Genomic DNA, 21,082 nt, shown 5'->3' with positions numbered 1-21,082 from the left:
ATTTTTATTCGTAAAATATTTTATCTGTTAAAAAATTTAATTGGATAATAAAATAAGCTAAATTTACTGTCCCAATTTTGTTAATCATCCAATAGATACCAGGGGCTGTTACTTCATTTGTCTCTTTCACTACAAGGAAAACTAGAAATAGTAATTTTTTGTACTTATCATAATGTGATATTAATATAATCTTTAAAGACAAAGAAAAAAATTCTGGTATGTGAAAATTAAAACTTCTGAACGTAAAAAGTATTATACATTTTTTTATTATTTTACATGAAAATAAAAACAAACGTTCTAAGCTTACTCTAAACTGAAACTGTGAGCACAATATATTTGCAGATTTGGTAGATATTTATTTCATAAGTTCTGCTCTCAAAGCTTAATTTAAAATATTTACCCGTGTTTTCCCAAATTATTATTTTATGTATGATGAAGAAACTAATTAGAAACAGTCTTCTATGAAAGATTGCTGTAAATTATTATTGTCACTGTGTTACCATGATATTATAAGATGTAAATACAACAAAATTCATTATATAATTATCATTATATTATAAATTATTATTATTAAAATCACTGACAACTAAAGTGGGAAGATCGCATAAAAGTAAAATAAAATTTTTCTACGACAAAACAACAAATTTGAAGCATTTTTAGTGACGAAATAATATTGTGTATTTTTTTCTATTTTGCTTTTAGTGAGGAGATATTAAAAATTCTTTTTGAAAATATTAATAGAAAGAAGAAAAAAAAATTGAAAAAGTTCCTGTTGAAGATCTAACTCAGCAAATAAATTGTTATCCTAAATTATGTTAATTAATGTTAACAAATGTTATGCAAGAGCTTTTAAATTTATCTCTCAAAAGTAAGAAATTTTATTCTTAGTTCTGAAATTTATTTTCTCAGCTTTGACGTTTTAAAACGTGCATCAACCCTTTACAGTCAACAGTGCTTGTCGCCTGTGGGTCGCATAGAACATGGCAACGTATTGAAGGCAAAAATTGAAATTTTTGATAAATGATAACTTGATAATTATCACGAAATATTTAGAATATTTTCTCCAAAACTAAAGAACTGACTATAAAATAATAATAATAATAATCTCGATTCGCGAGTGGCAATTCGGGTATAGGGCTGCTTTCAGGAGAACTCCTCCAGACATCCGTCTCGCGTCGTGGCGGTTGCTATGGTTAAGAGGAAAAGTCACTTCGAATAGAGGTGTGGGGGGAATACTTTGTCTTAATCTTGGCATACGTTGTCTGAGTAAAAAATTTGAAACACATCTTCTTTCCTCCATTTCATCCCCATAAGAGATGTGTTCTCGCTTGTTACCATACCAGCAGACAACCCCAGACTTTCAGTCTGGAGGAGTTCTCCCTAAAATCGCACTATACCTTCATGGCCGTTCACACAAGATGTTACTCATGGAGTGAAGGGCTAAGATAATAAGAAGTGTGACAACACACATTTCTGTTAAAATAAAAACATCCTGAATCAGCAGATTAAACATTTTCATATTTATTTCGCCGTTTTCATCAAAAAAGTATCGTTAACAGTAATCACAATTATTGTTAAACTCATAAAAGACACTAAAACGCTTAGTGGAAATAAAATTTGAAATCTGATCTGTTTCTGAACTGCAAGTGTATGCTTATGCAATGTAATGTGACATATGACGAGGGGGTTGGGAGTAGAGTATAGTGAAATATGACTCTTTGTGACAAAGGGGAATAGGGCTCAAAAATATTGGGGGGGGGGGGGGGTATNNAAAATATTGGGGGGGGGGAGTGTATCATTCATTATGGGCTATCCCTTCCTAGGAAGTTTTAAAATTATAAAAATTTTCTCTTTGACGCATTGTTAATTTGATGTGTTTAATAGCTACACTTATAAAAGGATGGATCCTTGTTATATGAATGTGAGTTAAACTAATGAATAGGATTTAAATAATCTATTTTTAAATGAATGCTAAACAAACGTGCTAAACAAAATATTTATTAGTGGGGATATAAAAAGGAGGAGAATTAAAGAGTTTAAATAGGGACATTAAAAATATAACTATCTTATGGCAACCGCCAAACCGTGTTGAGACCCATATTCAAATCCTGATTGTGGCTAGTCGGACTATCCCAGTGTTTCCCAAAGTGTGGTACGCGTACCCCCAGGGGTACGGAAGCAGACAGCGGGGGTACGCGTTCTTATGCGACATATATTACAACAAACGAAAATTTCAAAAAATTTTATTTAAAAAACAAAGCTGGCCATGAAAATTTACGATTACGTATTTTTCTATTGGCTATTTTTTGCAGAGTTAACATTTAATAATAAGTGGTGTCAACAGCCAGTTGTGATTTTAAACTTTTGTGCAATTTTTTTATATTAAAAAATACATTTATTTTTTTTATTAGTCGTACACAGCGTTACGAGAAATTTAGAAAGGGTACACAAAAGTCATAAGTTTGGGCACTAGCCTATCGATTTTTTTAGCGTTATTTTTCTCTTTGCTACGAAAAGGCAAATTAGTTAAGCTAAAAGACGTTCTCTTGTGCCCTTACTTATTCCATGTTTTTAATTTTAATGAGTAATAAGCCAATGACAAATTTTCTAAATATTGTAATTATATATTTAAAATTCATCAAAAATCTTATTGCAATAAGAATTCTTGGGTTAGTAACATGATAATATTCTGAACTTCGTTGCTTTTTCTGATAAAAATATGGGCTGTTTTTACAGTCGATGATGGGTTTTTGAAATTGCTTGTTTTGCCTTTTGCAAAATAAGCGGTGTCTGGTATAAGCATTTCAGGAAGTCAATTATGTTTTTTTTTTAAGTTATCGTTGAATAAAATCTTATACAACTTTTGTAACGTAATTGTACGACGTAATTGTATTATTCAACTTTTTTTGTTGTTAAATGCAAATTTTAATTATGAAATCTCAAACAAGGAACTATAATATTTAATACAAAAAAAACAAGTTTAAATAATTTTATCGAACTGGACGGCAAGTTATAGTTAAAATAATTTTATTCATACAGTATCAATAACAATTCTCGAAATTTGAAATCAAATCAAAAATTTCAAATTTTTCAATTACAACTGAAATTTACCAAATGTAATTTTAATTAAATGCAAAATGTAATTAAATGTAAATGCAATGTACATAAATGTAATGTTTATAACCGAAAATTTTTGTGAAAGATTTTAATAGATAATTTTTTTTAATGTTTGAATTAAAATTTATCGAAATTATTACGGGATGGAATTTTTGACTTTTACAGATAATCGGGCAAAGAGTTGAAAAATTTATGAAGGAATTAAATCACCATCGATTACCAAGAATTGGCTGATTTTAGATAGTTGATTAATTTTCTCTGTTCTCAATAAAGACAACTCTATAAGTTTAAAGTGAAGAAAGAAGTCTCAAATTTATCAACAACTGAAATATTTTAAACTGTTTTATGACAATTTATTTTTACTTAGATCAGTTTTACTCGATTCATTTTAAAGCTTAATTGTGTGAATTATTATGAGGCTGATTTTTTTTACTTCATTTTTTTTTTTTTTAAATTCTAGATTATCGAACAAAAAGTTGGAAAGATATTTAAACAAAATTGAGTATAAAGAGTTGACTGATGTTATAAGGAATTATGTGAATCTTTGTCAATCAGTGATAACTAAATAAATTTGTAACGGAAAAAAAATCGTAAATTTATCAACTGTAGAATCGTAACTGTATCAACTGTTCAAAGTGTAGAGAAAACATGGACAAAATTGCGGATCAATGAGAAAAGGAGGAAAAAGAGAAACAATAATAAAAATGACAAGAAACCGGAAAAAAATCTGAAAAAAAGGTGAAGAAATGTATAGAAATCCGGAAAATAAAAGATAAAATCTTTTCATCAGCTCACACAATTATATCCAAGGAGTGCTTTCTAATATTGTATACATATATAATTTTCACGCTCCCCTTTCTAAATTACTTCATAGCTGATTTTTTTTCTCCAGATATTAGAACAAAGAGTTGAAAATTTATGACGGTTGTTTATCAAAATTGAGTGCCTAATTATACAATTTTCATAATTTCGAACCGTAAATAATAAAACGAGCCAGTAACAGGAAGTCCATATTACTCTCTAAAAGGGGAAGAAAAAAAAAGTTAAACATATAAATAAAATTATTCCTTTTCAAACTCAGCTACTTTTCCCACATACACAAAGAGGGAAGTTTCGTAAAGTGGGAGGGGGAGAAGGGAGAAATGTCGGAATACACAATAGCTAGACGTATGACGTCATCATGACACAATGCTTATCATTTGACAATGAAGGTTTATTTGAAACTCACCTTTAGCGGGTGACTGCTTCGATACTGTGGTCTGGACATTTAAGTTTGTTTATGCCCAAGAAGACGAACAGAACAGAAATTAAAACTTGGTATCTTGGAACAGATTCGTGAAGTTTTAATTACATTCTCTTAAGGTAAGTTTGAAATCTAAACTTATTATAAATATTTATAGTAAAAAGTTTTATATCAATCAGTTTTACAAGTAAGTTCAGTTTGATAATTAACCCTTTAATTTTGTTCAAAAATCGAAAGTTTATTAATTAGCCAAGTGTTTTTGATAAATGAGACGAAAAGTTATGTTTGACCTTCGTTTCTTAATTAATAGTTATTTTAATTAAAGTTTTGATTTTCCGTAGCTTTACTTTATTATTTAAGTAAATCATTTAAATTTATTAGTAATAGTTAAGTTCTGATTGCAGACTACTAAATTATTTCATAAAACTATGAGGCTCTTTTTTTTTTGCGTGTGATGCAATTTTTTTATCAATTTTTTACAGTTTGATAATTTATCCGTTGATTTGAATTACAAATTTGATATTTTACCACTTAACCATTCAGTCCGTAATAATATTAGATAAATTTTAATTAAAGACTTCTAAATTATTTATAATTTTGGCAATTTAAAACATAAAAGTCCTGAAAAAGAATTTTTTACCATGTTTTGTAAATTTTTTATCAAACTCTTCTCCAATTTGGTAATAAATTTTACATATAATTCAAATTTTGCTTTTATTCTCACGAATTTAAAATGTTTTGATAATTGATCGATAAAATGTTTCAATAAAAAAAGGAAAAAAAGTTTAGAGCTTTGTTTTTTAAGCTGTTTTAAAATAAATTTTCTCTTCTTTAGTAAATTTCTTCATTAATTAAACGTATACTCTTTCCAACATGATTATATTGATAAAAGAACACCAAATTATTTTAAAAATAGGCAAATTTAAAACATTTAGGTCCATGAAAAAATACTTTTATCCGAATCTTATCAGCATATTTTTACTCTGGTAAAGAATTCATGTTTAACTAAATAGGTAAGTAGATTAAAGTATTTTAGCAATTGTAAATAAAATTAATTGTATTTGTTTATTTGTTAAAAACAACGTTGATCAATTTAAATGTTTCTTTTTTTTCGTATAGTTTCTGTAAACAATTTTACCAAAATTAAAAGAAAAAAAAATTTTACACTTTCATAGCCTAATCAATTTTACACGAATGTAAACATGATAAGAAAATGTTATTAAAACATATAAAATATTAAAAAACAAAACCTATAAAATGTGCATAATTTTTTTTTATCTGCTTTAGCGTTTTAACTAGCTATTATTATTTATAATTAGAATATGGTTATATTTTTATTGTTTTTCTTCCTCAAGTATCCTCTGAGTATATGTGCTGAGTATTTGGTTGATAGCTCCTTAGAATTATTACAAAAAGAAGAAGCAAAAAAACTGTAATATTAAGCGAAATGTGTTTATTTTCTCGGGGGGGGGGGTCATTGAAACAGAATTGCTGAACTTCAATCATCCTACAACAACACTCGAAATTTTCAATAAAAACGAAACATAGTGAAATATTTCAGCAAAATTTTTTTCCCTTTCAATCTTTTTTAACCGTCGTCTTTTAATATTTCTTCAAATTTTTGAGTATTTTTTAAAATTATTTATTATTAATATTTCTTCAAATTATTGTCTGAGCTTATATTACAATAGGGCGTTGATTTTAAAGAGAGCCGTAAAAGTGTTTTCTCTGCAATATGCATACGGCTTGCGGAGAAAGTTATATCCCTCCATTTCATTTTTTGTTCCTTATCACAAAGAAAGGTTTTTTATTGATATGTTTAGATTCCACTTTCAGCACGTTTTGATAACTTTCTTTTCTTATATAAATTTTGATTCAATATTTTATCTGTGTTACGTAAAAAAAGATTTTTTTATCACGCAAAACAGGGATACATAACCTTTTCGGAAGGAAAAAAAACTCTTAGTGTAATAAGAACAATACCAATTTGTCTTAAAATTTAAGAGCCAAAAACCAGCAGAAACATCCGTACATCCTCCTAACATCCAGCGTCTAATATATTAGACAATATTTTCTACAGTTTTATCACTTAAAAATGATATTTTAAGGTGTTTTTTTTTTTTTTCCTGTTTGTATGTCTTTACAAAGTGATTGTTTATATAAAAATATAATTTGATTTACCCTTGTCAATTGGAGTTTTTAATCCCAATAAAAGTTATAAGGTCGGTGAGAAATTCATCTTAAATAACTTTTTGGACGACAATCTTATACTTTATTTATATATCTTGTTATTTGAATCTAAGAGGATTTTGTTTCATGATCACAATGTGAAGAGACATATTATATTATATATATATTATATTATGAATATTATATTATACATATTATATTATGTATATTATATTTCAATTATCATCGAATTGTAGTATCATATACATATATACACTTAGGACGATATGGAATTCGAAGAACAATTTTAAAGGGATGATTCTTACACACTTTTATCGTATAAAACAAATAGAGAATTTCGAAAATAAAATGAGTGCTTGTAAAAAAATAGTTTGCAAAAAAGCAGATACTAGCAGTTAATAAAATTTAGAGTAAAACTTGAGTACGATTTCTATTTTTAATCGAAGTTAATTGCCTCGCTTCAAAAAAAGAAAAAAAAAGTTCTTTTTAAGATAAGCAATTATCTTAAAAGCAAACGATTTTCTACATTTTTTGCCATCCAAAATTGAGGCTTTTTACTTTGTAAAAACGAAATGGCGTCAATGGAACTTTCTAAACATATCCGCTGGGAAAAATCGGTCGTATTCGAGATCAGCGATCCATTGTGAAAAGAACTGCGCTTGCGTCGAGCATTCATTCACGCGTGGCGAAAGGCAGTAAAAATGGCCGCTCGTTATGCACGCACGACAGATCATTCTTTCTCACGAATTGAATCACCAAATGTTCCCCGAGCGCCTCTCTCGTTTGGAGCTTTTCTCGAATGCAAAATTTTGTTGTGCGCCATATTTGATGCTTTTAGCTATCCAAGAAATTCTTCGATTATGTTATATTGTTTTAATTTTTGAAAGTATTTTCATTCTTTTTTTCCACGGTTTTCACTATTATTTTTGTTACATCGAATATTTGCTTAAATTAATCATTTGCTTATTTTTAGATACAACACCTATTTATTTAATTCCTTCTTTTTTATCAAATTTGAGTTACACATACAGTTTATACACACAGTTGTTTCATACTTTAGTATTTTTTATCAAGGAAATTTAGAATATCAATTTGACATATATATGTTAATTTGTAAAACAATTTTCAAATCCATTGTTTTGATTACGATAACAATTCTTAATTCTATTTAATAATTTGCATAACTCGAATTTAACGAAGAATTTTCTTCTAAAATCGGTACTAGCAGTTTGTTTCTCCTGTAAAAGCTGGAAAATTTACTTTATTTTTATTTATTTTAAATACTCTTCCTACTTAAAAAATATTTTTATATTGAGCGTTTTTAAATTAAAAATCGTTTTCAATTTTTTTCGATAAGCGAATTTTATTTGGAAAGATTTTGATGCTTTTAGGGTTCTTCGTATGTGCATGTGCGAAAATCATAGGCGTTTTTAATGAAGGGGAGGGTGGGTGTATGTCCCCATACTTTAACAGTTAGAAACAAGGGGAGGGAGGGTGTATGTCCCCATACTCTAACAGTTAGAAACAATGTGTGCTAGTCATGTTCTCCATTGTGTTTTTGCACACAAAATTTTTCCTGGTGATACTGATACGTACAGTGATACAAAAAATCTTATTAAAAAAAAGAAGAAAAATTTACTACTGCCGATGTTTCAGAAATTATTAAATTTTAAATTGCACGCTTCTCTCTTTTGTAACATAAAAACCTATTCGAGGAAAAAATTTGATTTGGATACTTGCAAGTGACGTCTCGAGTGGTTCAGCCAATCAGGTTCGACACACATGCACGACGTCGCTTGCAGGTATCCAGTTTAATATGATTAAGCGTGATAATAAACCCAAGACATACTGCTGTAAAGTTAACACGTCATGCACAACCACGTGATTAGACACAACCGTCCATGTAATTAGCAGTAAGTACTTAATTCTGCATACTTTAATTGAAATGTAATGGGAACATTAAGATTCTAAAATATTATTAATTAGTAAGTCAGTAGTTTTTAAGTTACTTTATACCTAAGTTCAAGATTTTCTTCTTTATTTTTATTTTATTTATGTACTTATTTTTGGACATCGTAGTTTAATTTAGCGAAATAAATTTGGGGATTAGATAAGAAAGAATATTTGTAGCTACGTACTGTTATACCTGAAATAAAGCAAAACAGCGCATTTAGTTTAAATTTCGAATTCAATTTATGAGTAAACAAATTCTTAATAATGACAATTTTTCAAATTAAATTCTCTTATTTAAATTATGCACTACTCGCCAACCCTCAGTTATTATATATATTATACGCAGTATATTATACATCAATTGGGTATTTGCACTTCAAGAAGAAGACCTCCCATACCCACACATATGACCTATGACATCAGCGCCAGCTAATCTTTATCAGCAAAAGGACGTATTAAAGTTGAGCTAAGTTTCTCCTCATAAGTTAGAAGGTTAATTAACGATAAGTTAATGAAATACATAGCCGTATTTCACATCGAATTAGTTGAAATATAATTCTTTCTCGTCTACTTGAATTGAAAACATTGAGAAAGAATTTAGAATCTGTCACTTAAGAGAATTGATACTTGACGGGCTTGGCTTACTCGAAATAGAATGGAAAGAACAGTTGCTAACGTAAACAAATTACGCATTTCAACAGCCAATCAGGATCGAAATATCCACACTACGTCACTTGCAGATATCCCACTGTACCTAAAGGACGCTAAACTAGAAATTCTTCCGGACCGTTAAGGATTAAGAGAATTTTTCGAAGCTTACTCGCCAAAACTTGTGACAAAGGTATGGTTTTAAACAATGCATTATACCACCTTGCCATAAGGAATTATCTGGGCTTTAGAATGGACAAAGAACTTTAATATTTTAAAAATCATTAAAATTTTAGAAATCGTCAGTTTGGCGATATTTTTCCGCAACATAAGAATTATAAAAATTAATGAATCATTCTCAATTTTTGAAAATGTTTATGATCCAAGAAAAAAATGCAACGTTGGAGTAACTTTTAAAATTTAAAAATTTGGGTTGTTTCAAAGGCAACGTACAACGAGAATTTATGAACAACGAATGCCGAAAACACAGCGTTTGTGCAGCTTTAGGACCATTGACAATAAGGAAATACAAAATGCATTAGACTATCGATTTGATGCTGTTTGATGTTCAATACTACTGTAAACAATTTCCACTGAAAATCTATGGAATTTCAATTTATTTTTCAAATTTCAATTGATAAAAATTTTTATATTTTTCTATAATTTAGTTTGTCACTTACTATCATGTGTGTAATAGTTTCCGAAATATAAATGTTTAAAATCCATTCATTCACAATAGGATTCATTAAGAAGTAAAATATAAATCCTAGTTTGTTATTTGATGTTTCAAAACAATTTCTTTTTTCATTCATAAACTTTGAGATGAAATAAAAGTGAAGTGTTTATTTTTTTATTATCTAATTACATTTCCAATTATCGCTCAAAATTAATAAAAAGAAATTATTCAAAGGGCATCATTTACGGCTGAATAATTCTTTTGATACTTAGAAGTTTCTCTTCTAAGGAATTCAAGTTTTATTATTTCATTTATAATTGAGTTCCATAGCCGAGCTTCGAAAATTTCTTCGCACTATCTTTCTTTTGCAAAGCAAACTCCAAATTTTCGAAAACAGTGACTTCAAAGTTAAATAATTCCTTTCATAAGATGGATAACTCTTCTTTTTCTTTTATTGGAAACGCCTACATTTTAGAGAAGTTTCACTGTATTTTTATCCAATCTTTCTTATCTGTTAAATTACAGTAGGAATCATTGAACCAATGGGCGAAATTCCTCCCTCTTCATTCCACGTCTTCTTAGCTTGGCTGCTTTTCAATCGATTGTGGAACGCCAAATGGCGATCCCAAAGCCTCCGGTGTCAATTAAAGCTCTCGACCAATCAGGATACGATTCGATTTTCAATTCCAAGCCAGCGTGAAACTAGATATAGCCACTGTTGAGCTCTCTTTGCTCAAATTTAGCAGGATCGGAAATTGCATTTTGCTGATGACGACGCTTTTCTTGAAAGACATTTTTCAGCAGTATTTAGTGTCGTCCTCCTATTAAGTTTCCTCGATTGGGTCCACTGTTTGACGTTCCCTACCCTATTCGAATAAATTTATAGCAATATAAAAGACAATTTAGCTCAAAGGTACTAGTCATCAAATTTTACTAACTTGTCAAGAGCGAGCATTTATACCTTTGCTTTTAAACCTTTTACTTACCTTTCCAAATATCTACTTGAATTGGTTTGAGTATCTGTACAGTGTACACATGTGTATGTAAAATACTAGTTTATTTAAATGACCTTGCCATTAAAATATCCACTAAGTCTATCTGTCGATTAATTTCAATAAGTTCCCGTTAATTGCTGTAAAATTACGAGCTGTAGAACTGAACAACATAAAAACAATCCAGCTCACTTGCAACGCAATCGGTTCAGGCGTCGGGAGCTGGGTTTAGTGAGTTTGATCTTGACAGCCGACAAATGCAGCAAAGTGAACGCTAAAATTGTCGTTCCTGAAAGACCTCTCGTTTGTTGTGTTGAGGCAGTTCGGAGAGAGGGGTACCAGCTCAGGCACTGCTCACATCGTTAGATCGGAGTCAAAATTATGTGGCATTCTCATCATGGCCGTTTAAAGATAGATCCCTAAAAATGGGGCAAAATGATGGGATGATGATGATGTAAGAACAATGTATAATAGCATTGCAACAACAGTAACATCCATTATGTAGCACCGAGTTATTTTATACTTTTTTAAGCAAATTATTAGGGTCCAGTATGCCTGGTTCTTTTGTTATAATTGATATTTTTTGATGTGGTTGGTAACTTTGGTATAGTATGTGTTTCTTCTCTCGATCGTTTTGACTCTCTTATGGTTGATCAAGAAGCAGCAATTCCGGGAGGGAGAATTGAGTATTCTCCAGAGGATCCCTCTTAACTGTTTCGTTTTATTTGTAAATATTTACCTCAACTATTCTTGATACTCGAAGTCAATATTGGGGTTCTTTTACGTAACCAGCTATGTTTGTTTGTGTATGTGTGAGGAACAACGCACACTTCAAAACGGTATTTGTTAGATTTGGAAAACAATTGCGCTAAATGTTTACATGTTGATTTAAACCACGGTTAGCAGTTAACTTCGCTATGTCATAAGATGACTAGTTGTTCATTGCCAGTGTAGATATCTGGATCAGCATAGTGACAATGCAAATCGCGAGACGGGCAGATGGGCTCCTATCTGCTTCGTTTTCTGTGTAAATATTTGCCTCAACTTTTGCTGATATTCAAAGATAGGAAAGGTTTTCAATCAGTTCTGTTATGTAACAGAACTCGTTGTGTAATGAGCTCTGCTTGTTTCTTCGTGAGGAAGAGCAGGTATTTGTTTAGATTTGAAACAAAATTGCGGCAAATATTTGCGTTTGATCTGTAAGCTAGGTTAAGAGTTAACTTGACTATGTCACAAAATAAAAAAATTAACTCGTTATCTATTCCGTAAACGAGTTTCAACAGTGTTTTTTCCCCTTACTTTAATTCTTTCTCCGCTTCAGGTTTGCGCCATTTTTCATTGTTTTGGTGCTTTTTTTTTTTTTTTTTTTTTTTTTGGTTGTTTCTATATTCAAATTAAGTTGGTAATTTCGTATTTTTATTTTAACCTTTTAATCTGTGGCAATAGGGTGCCACAAAAGAACGAGTTTGTGGAAGATAACCTATAGTATTTAGAAGAAATACCTCTTTTTTTCCCTCTCTGAGCAGTTTTTTTTGCTCTGAATGTAAACAAAAACCGGTTCTAAAGAGCGTGAAGAGGTTTTCCCTTTCTCAAATATGCACAAAGCAGAGCATGTTGCGTAATAGAACCGGTTGAATCTCTTAACTTGCTTTGGAGTTAAGGCCTGTTTACACGGTCCAATTTCTTGAATCCGAGAAATCGGACGGATTTCTCTGTCCAAGAAATTGGATGATTCGTTGACACTATCCAAGTTCTTGAATGTCGCTGATTCGTTGAAAGAAAAACTCGCGCATGCGCATTGTTCATATTCAACATTATAAAATAATACTTACATAAGTTTAAAATTACTGAATAAATTCAAATAAAATCATAATAACACAAATAAACCGCAACAGGTCAATTTATTTGGACTAAAATATATGAAAACAGACAAGAAGATGACATAATTTACTGCCTGATTGTTGACGTCACAAAACCAAGGACGCTGATTGGTTAAGGGAGAAAAAACTTGGATGGAAAGTAGAACATGCTCTACTATCGTCCAAGAAGTTGGACCAAGTTCTTGGATGTTTGTTTACACGATCAAAGCTCAAAGCAAAACAAGTTTCCATCAATATCAATCAATCTCTGTCCAAGAAATTGGATCGTCTAAACAGGCCTTTAAGGCAAACATAAACAATCAAACCAAAACAGTTACGAATCTCCACCCCGTTCGCGTTGCGTATTATAAAGGTAGGATCAGTTATTCTCTGAAGATGATTAGCATTTTATGAAAAACAAACTTAATTGATTATTCCTAATAGAAATCACTCTAATTAAAATCAGTGAAACTATTACAAAACAAAAAAAATGCATTTTTGCAAATTTATCTCTAATACTGAGCTACCATTTGCTACTAACATAATATTACGTAGAATTTCGTGCAAATTCGCTGTGGTTTTATTTTTGCGTGAAATTGTACCATAGACTAAAAGAAAAAGTCTTTAAATTGAACCAAAATAATGTGCACTAAAATTTATGGCCTAAAATTATTAATGTTTAAAATTATTTTAGTAGTATCAGGGTATTGTGAACATTTCATAATAGTAATCAAATTTTTTCTGCTAACTTAATATGGTGTATCAAATTGTATCATAATATTCATCCTTAACGGAAGTCAAACTAAACTCTAGTAGGCAGATTCAAATAGCTATTTTAATATTGTATTAAATTGATCCTAAATATCGTGGTAGTTTTCGGATATTTTTACATGGTTTAAAATTTAACCATAAGCATAATAATGTTCGAATTTGATACATCTTTAATTTGGTGTATAATTGAATCATAGGATTTAGATAGAACGTAAACAGGGTTCTCTAAACACATGAATAAAGTTTCAAAAAATTCCTTTTTGATTAAAACAATTTATATTTTGATGAAACTGGTTTTTCTAAGAGTGGCTTCAATCTAGTTGATATTGAATCAGGTGAATCTCAAGCCACAAATGATTGCTACATCATACTTCTGCCCGTGCTGCTGCATTCTTCAGCTGTGAATATGTTGATGCTGAATCATTATGATTTAACTTATAAATGTTCCACGTATTAGTTTAGATACAATGACTGATTTTAAAGGGAATTAAGTGCAGTATTTTACTATTTATTTTCTTGGACTTACTTATAAGGTAAGTTCTTGGTACTTACTTAGTTCGAATTTAAGATTTCGCCTATCAGCTTATGAAGAGAGAATGCGAGATGCATAGTGCGATGAATTAAACTATAGATTCTAGATACGGTTTTTCTATTTAATATTAACAGTGAAATTTCTTTCAACTTATGTAACTATGCAGTGAGCAAAAAAGAAGTGAACACCCTGAATAACTTTCGGTTTTATGATCAGATTTTCACGCGCTAATCTTAATTGTTTGAGGGGCCTAACTTAAAATATGCTAATTAATATGCGCAGATAATATTTTAAGTTACGAAATCAGACACGAAAAAAAAACTTTATCTAAATAAACTTACCTTCCTTTCAACGGATTTTGATTCTTTGCGCTAAAAATATGGGAGGAGGAAGCTAAAGCCAAAAAAAAAAAAAAAAAAAAAAAAAAAAAAAAAAAAAAAAAAAAAAAAAATAGTCACGACAGTTTGAGCCCTTTAAAGCTGATTTTTCTTTCTACGTATTTTGCTATATCTCTAAAATGTTTTGAGCGAATCGAAGCCTTTTTGCCACACAATTTTAGAATTCGTTTATCCAAAGATAAATGAACTACACAAAAATAAATTTTTACTAGTTCTCTTCTAATTTACTTTTTTGTTAAATTTTATTTAATATTTAATGAAAAATTTAATTCTAAGGTATACATGGAATTTTAATTCTGAAAATACAAAAAATTTTTAAACTAAATAATTTGAACAGCTCTCAGGAAAACAGATTTTAAATGCACGAATTTTTAACATTTGATAACTAAGGTTTGGCAAGTAAGAAGAAAAATCCTTAACTCAATATGCAAAATTGTTTGCTTATTAATTCTAATTTCAATTTGCTTATTAATTTTGAATTCTGATTTAATGTAAGAAGGAAAATCCTTAACTCAATATGCGAAATTGTTTGCTTATAAATTTTTTGAAAATTCATTAGACGTTCGAAGTTTGGAATAAAATGCATTGAAATGTAATTTTATTTTAAAATCTTCCATATTTTTCTTGTACTTAGTTATCACTAACATTGACTGTTAAAAATAATTCTCAAAATGTTGTGATCGTACTGTTCTGAGTTTATTTTTATATGTCTTGTCGTTTCAAATTCGTTTCCAATATTTACATGAACAGAATAACACATACAGAGTTTTCGAACTATCGAGTCTTTCAACATCTTCTGCTGATTTCTTTCCTATTCAACTTGAATGGGAAATATATTAAAAACCTCGAATTTCGGCTGCAGAAAAAAAATTCTAATTTATGCAGTATCGTTTTATTTGGAAGAAAAGGCAACCGCCTACCTAAAATCAAAGCTGCGCAAAATTGTCTGTGCCTCCGCGTCCTTCCCTTATCGTTTGCAATGCAACTCATCGCATCCCATTTCGAACGTTTCTCTGAACAAAACGGAAAAGAAGTTGAGTTCTTTCTTTATTTCTTTTCTTTTAAAAAGAAAAGTCGAAGAATAGATTGTCATCAGAATGAACTGAATATTATGCGCAGACGAGATTGCTGCTAGGCAACCGTGACCGTAACCGAGAAAAGGAAAGAAGACGCGCGCTTTTCTGTTGGAGAAAAGGAGCAACTGGATCGATTTAAAACGGAATAAAATAAAGAAAAGAAAAATGAATGAATAAAAAACTGAAGTGAAGGGAGGAGCTTTCTTGCACGGCTCTACTGGAATTCGCATTTAATGGCGGGCGGAAGAAGGTTTCTATTTCTCAAAGAAGGGGGGAGGGAGGGAACGAAATAGAAATGGAGAGTGGGACGCGGTGATTCCGTTTTCTATCCGGGATTCAAGCATTCCTTTTTTTCCTGGATGCTTTGTTCCGATTTTCGGGATTCATTTTCTCTTCTCCATTCACCGGAAGAGTTTGTGAGAGATCTTTCAGTTTCCATGGTTACAACACGTGACGTTTTACTCCTCCCTCCCTGCATTCCGACAATTGAAATAAGCTTTAAACAGATAATGCTGGCGTTTGAGGATACGACAAAAATTAGGCAATTTTATGAAAAGATACGTTAAAATATTGCTTTAAATCCCTCCTCGTTTGAAATTATTCCCCTTTTAATTTAAATTCATGAATTATATTTGTATAACTAATAAGAATTCATTCGTGGCTTCGCCGATTTCTCCGTTTTATGCATTGGTTTTTATAGCATTTCTTAAATTACGTTGGCTATGAAAATGATTTTATTATTTATGATTTTCGTTTCATCATGGAATTCTGAAAGAATAAAACTAATAAAATAATCTTTTATTAGATTCCAACCCATGATATCTACTTTCTATGCAATACATATACCTTATCAGTTTGAAATTAATTCAAATATTTCAAGTTTGAGAGGAGTATAAGTTTGAAATGAATTTGAATATTCAATTTGCTGAAAAAAATTGCAAAATAAAAAATATTCGATGAAAATAAGTAACGCACATAAGCTTCATGTCGCTTTAAATATTGAATTAATAAGATTAAAGATAAAGCCAAATGGCATTTGGAAAAACAAAGAAATCGCAGTATTCTGGGAAAGTACTTTAACAATAGTTGTGTCGAAACAGTCATTCGTCACATTAACATTTTATGTAATAAATAATTTGATTGACCAAGTTAAAATTAAAAAAAACATGGAATAACTTAAACTAGCTTAAAATTTTATTTTCCCTATATTTTAATATTGTATTTCAGTTTTATCTTAATTTTTATTTGATTCAATTCCCCCACGAACATACTTTCCCATCACTATACTTCATAATGCCGTAAAGATACTTTTACAGTGTGGTTTAACTCATATTTTAGCACACCATGTTACTTTTTAAATGTATATTTTTGCATACCAAATTCTTTAATTGTTTTTTAGAATACAAAAGAACTCTGAACCCCAAAATTTTGCCATTTCTTAAGAATTTACTTTTCAGTCTTACATCAATTTTTATTCGATATAATTTCCCATGTGAAGGTATTTTCACTGCAAGCATACACATCATGCTGGGAAGACACTTTTACCATGAGGTTTGCAAAAGTTTTTTCGCCTTATGCTACTTCCGAAATAAGTGTATTTTTTATAATTAGTTGTAATTGTTTTTTGATGGAATAATTCTAAATGTATATATATTTACTATATAACTGATAGTTCTATATATATTTAATTTCTCCTGTGAAGATATTTTCACTGTAAGTATATTCATCATGGTGAGAAGATACTTTTACAATATGGTTTACCAAACTTTATGTTATTTTGGAAATAAATGATATTCTATAGTAAACTTTTATTATTTTTGTGAGGGAAATAACTCTCAGAGTTTAAATTACGCCAATTTCATTTTTTAAAAATCACTACTGGGAAAATATTTTCTCTTCAAGCCTACATATCATGCTGGGAAGATACTTTTCTTCCAAAGTAAGTTAGCTAACTTAGTAGCTATGCTACTTCCGAAATAACATTAAGTGAAAATAAATATAAATATTTTTGTATCGAAAGCTTTAATTTTTTTTGTGGGGGAAGTATTTCTTAGTGTCCAAATTTCGTCATTTTCATTTTTTAAGTATTACTATGTGAAAATATTTTCCCTCCAACTATACTCATCAGGCTGGAAAGATTCTTTTATAATGGGGTTTACCTAACTTTTTATTGCATATAGTTCTGAATAAATGTTTTCCTAAAGTAAGTTCTTATATTATTTTCGTGAATAAAAATTAACTGAATTAAATAAAAATTAATTTCTATTTCTTAGGAATAATTTACATTTTAATTGTATTATCTCAATTTTTCCATGATCATTATTATTATTATTATTATTATTTTGTGAAGATGTTTTTATTTCATAAACTCTTATTATGTCGGGAAAATATTTTCAAATGCTTCTTTCTAAGCTTTTAAACGCTACTGTATATCATTCTAAATAAATATTTTGGCAAGGCAACTTTCTTTAAGAGTGTTTGCAAAATAATAATAATTAAGCAAGTTTTTATGCCTAAGATTCGTCATTCCCAATTTTTAAGAATTTGTACTTTAACTCTATAACAACTTTTATGCGATGTATATAGAATGAAAGTTGTGATAGCAGTTCTTTAAAAGTTGTGATTGTAAGTTTTTATAAAAAATAATGCTTGGTGCCAAAATTTTCTCATTTCTAATTATTTATTAATTTATCGTTTTGTTTAGATTATGTTAATACTATTTCTGTAAATGAATGTCCCCTATAACTTATTATTTTGAGATGAACAATAGAAACTTCGAAAATATTGTCCCTATAATTGGACGCCTGCAAGTGACGTCATTGCAGGTAACTCGTGACATTTGCAGATTCAGATGCAAATCAGGTTTGATACACGCGCGTGGCGTCTCTTACAGGTAACCAATTAAATCTGATTTAAGTCACGTGATTAGACATAATTACTTCACTTCTTCCCGAGTTGCAAGAACCCAATCATATCTCAAGAAAGGTTGAACGATTTCAAACTGGCATTTTTATTGTGCCTAAAATTAAAAATTGAATTTAAATCAGAATTATTGTTATAAGTTCAAAATTAAGTTTAATACAATAAACTTTAGTCATTTATTAATAAAATAAAGTAAAAAATAAAAGATCTAACTTAATAAAATCATCATAATACACATGGCGATATCTTAGTTTTAATATAACATACAAAATCAATACTTTTAAATACTGAAATTTCATTTCACAGACCTTTTTTTAAATTTCCTCAGTTTTCAAGCTTAAAATAATTTTGCCAGACCAGTTGAAATATAAATTCATAAAGTATTATACATTTATGTATAACAAAGCATTTTAATGATCACACCTGAAGATGTCAAGTTCATGTGTTATATTTACTTGAAAATGTCAGTTAACATTGTATTAGTATTGTATCAGTAACAGTAACACAATTTTTTTTTTTTTTTTTTAAATTGTAAGTTGATAGAGAAAATTCAAAGTATAAAATTTCTGTGGTCAAATAGTTTCCTGGGTATTACAATATAAAAATACTTGTAATTTAAATTCGAATTTTCAACCATAGCTGAAAATTGCTATAATAATTACCACTTTGTAAATATTAGTTTTAGCAAATCTCTTCTAGATTATTTAAAAAATGCTAACGTATTTTCATTTAATTTTTTTTATTATCATTCTGGCCATTTTTTCTTAGAGAAAAAAATATTATGATTTAAATAACAATATTTTCTAGGCTGTAATTTTTTACGGAAACGAAAATAATTATAAGCTTAAATTAAAATGGTTATTGCAAACCGTACTCCCCTGCTCCTATTTATATAAATTTGCAATGTATCTAAATTAGCGATATGTCTACATTTGCAATATACCTAAATTTACAAAATGTCCAAATTTAAAATATGTCTAAATTTGCAATTTGTCTAAAATTGCATTACATCTAAATATTCAATAATGCCTCTAAATTACAATATATTTCTAAATTTGCAATGAATCTAAATATACTAATTGCAATACATTTGCTATATAATAAATTGCAATATATTTGCTATATATCTTCCCGCGGAGAAGGAACTAACATTCTCGTCAAAAATATTGGAATGACTATGGAAAAAAAAAACTCGTTTAGATTAGCAATGGAGTACTGAAACAGGTTGTGATGATACTAAGTTCGCTTAATTTGTTGATATGATTTTAAGAATCAATCCCTAAGCCCAGATTAAATGTAATTGAATATTTATTCTCTTGTTAATACGTATTTCTTTAAAATATAAGTAATATACAAAGATTATTTTTGCGTTTACTAGAAAATTTTATTTATCATTTTATGCATTTTAATTATATCTAGATTACAATTATAGCATTTGGCGTATATTCTTGTACTAATAATTTTTTTAAAACAATGGAATTCTTAAGTTCCTTTAAATTACTTCTGGATAATTTTAAACCTTGGACGCAGATGGGACACCGGTGACCCTTTTATATATTTTTTCTGACGCTCTAATTCCAAATAAAGTATATCTTGGTATTCTTAATTTTAAAAAAATTTGCTAGATCATCGGATTTATATTTGTACTAAAATATAAAAGTTGGGGAAAAAAACAGTTTTTTCACTCATATTCAATCTAGTATAAGCAAAGTATTCTATAAGTACCTTCCTTCTAACTGCCTAAAGAATCGGAACACCCTTTCCTCCTACTTTTTTTTTTTTAACTTTGTATGTAATTTTTATTTGAAAATTAAAAGTCTTCCAAGTTAAGTTTTTTTTTTTCCGAAAATTTTTTGTGACATTTTTTTGCATTCAAAATAAATAAATAAATGAAAGCAAAAATTAGAGGTTTTTAGTGTTTTACGTCAGTATTTCTCATACACCTCTCTTGCCAGTAATGATTCAGTTCTTTTTCCGAAAATTTTTTGTGACATTTTTTTGCATTCAAAATAAATAAATAAATGTAAATAAAAACTAGAGGATTTTAGTGCTTTACGTCAGTATTTCTCATACACCTCTCATGCCAGTAATGATAAGATAATAATAATAATTCCCCTCCCCCCTCCTTTAGTTCCTTACATTTTATTTAAAAACCCCATTAAATCTAATGTAATCAATGCCTTAATAATCAATGTCTTGCCAGAAAAATTAATTCAACTCTGAACCATAATATTGCTACTTTGAACTATACGGTACAAATTTACTGCAGCCTTAATAAAGTATTCAATTATACCATGTTTTTCAATCAAGATAATATCGAGCGTGCAATCAAATTTAATTTATCGTGCAATCAAATTCAAGTAGCACGATAATGTGGATCAACTCAGCACTACATTATGGTTGGGGCAAATGTTAACAATACATCAAAATTTTTAACCGCGTATGGATGTAAGTAAATTCATAAAATAACCTATACCGTATTTTATAAGTATCCACAACATAAATTAATGCTACGACATATTCTTTTTCGTCACCACAAATTGTCAGCTTCTTCCTGTCATATCTCACACATTATATCTAGAATAACAATTACGGGCCTCCTTCTATTCTGTTTAGTTCCAATAAAGATTCCGATAGATGGCAGAAGAGTAGTAAGAGTGGCTGAAAATGAATGGCAGCGAGGTTGTCAGGCGACCTCATCAAAA

At 29.4% G+C, this 21,082-nt stretch overlaps 1 protein-coding gene across 2 annotated transcripts in view; it reads left to right on the top strand.

Annotated features, from left to right (window-relative positions):
• The first annotated feature begins 4,222 nt into the window (after positions 1-4,222).
• The window catches only part of LOC107436332 (LIM domain-binding protein 2), a 106,667-nt gene continuing 89,807 nt past the window's right edge, over positions 4,223-21,082 (top strand). The window contains exon 1 of one of the 2 annotated variants that reach the window (XM_071183326.1): positions 4,223-4,479. The gene's annotated coding sequence lies outside the window, so the exon portion shown is untranslated. The remainder of the gene's footprint in view (positions 4,480-21,082) is intronic. The other variant, XM_071183311.1, reaches the window with a different exon arrangement.

This window comes from Parasteatoda tepidariorum, chromosome 1, assembly GCF_043381705.1.
Source record: "Parasteatoda tepidariorum isolate YZ-2023 chromosome 1, CAS_Ptep_4.0, whole genome shotgun sequence".
NCBI lineage: Eukaryota > Metazoa > Arthropoda > Arachnida > Araneae > Theridiidae > Parasteatoda > Parasteatoda tepidariorum.
Note: the sequence above shows the minus strand (reverse complement) of the source record. Positions and strands in the feature narration are given on the sequence as shown.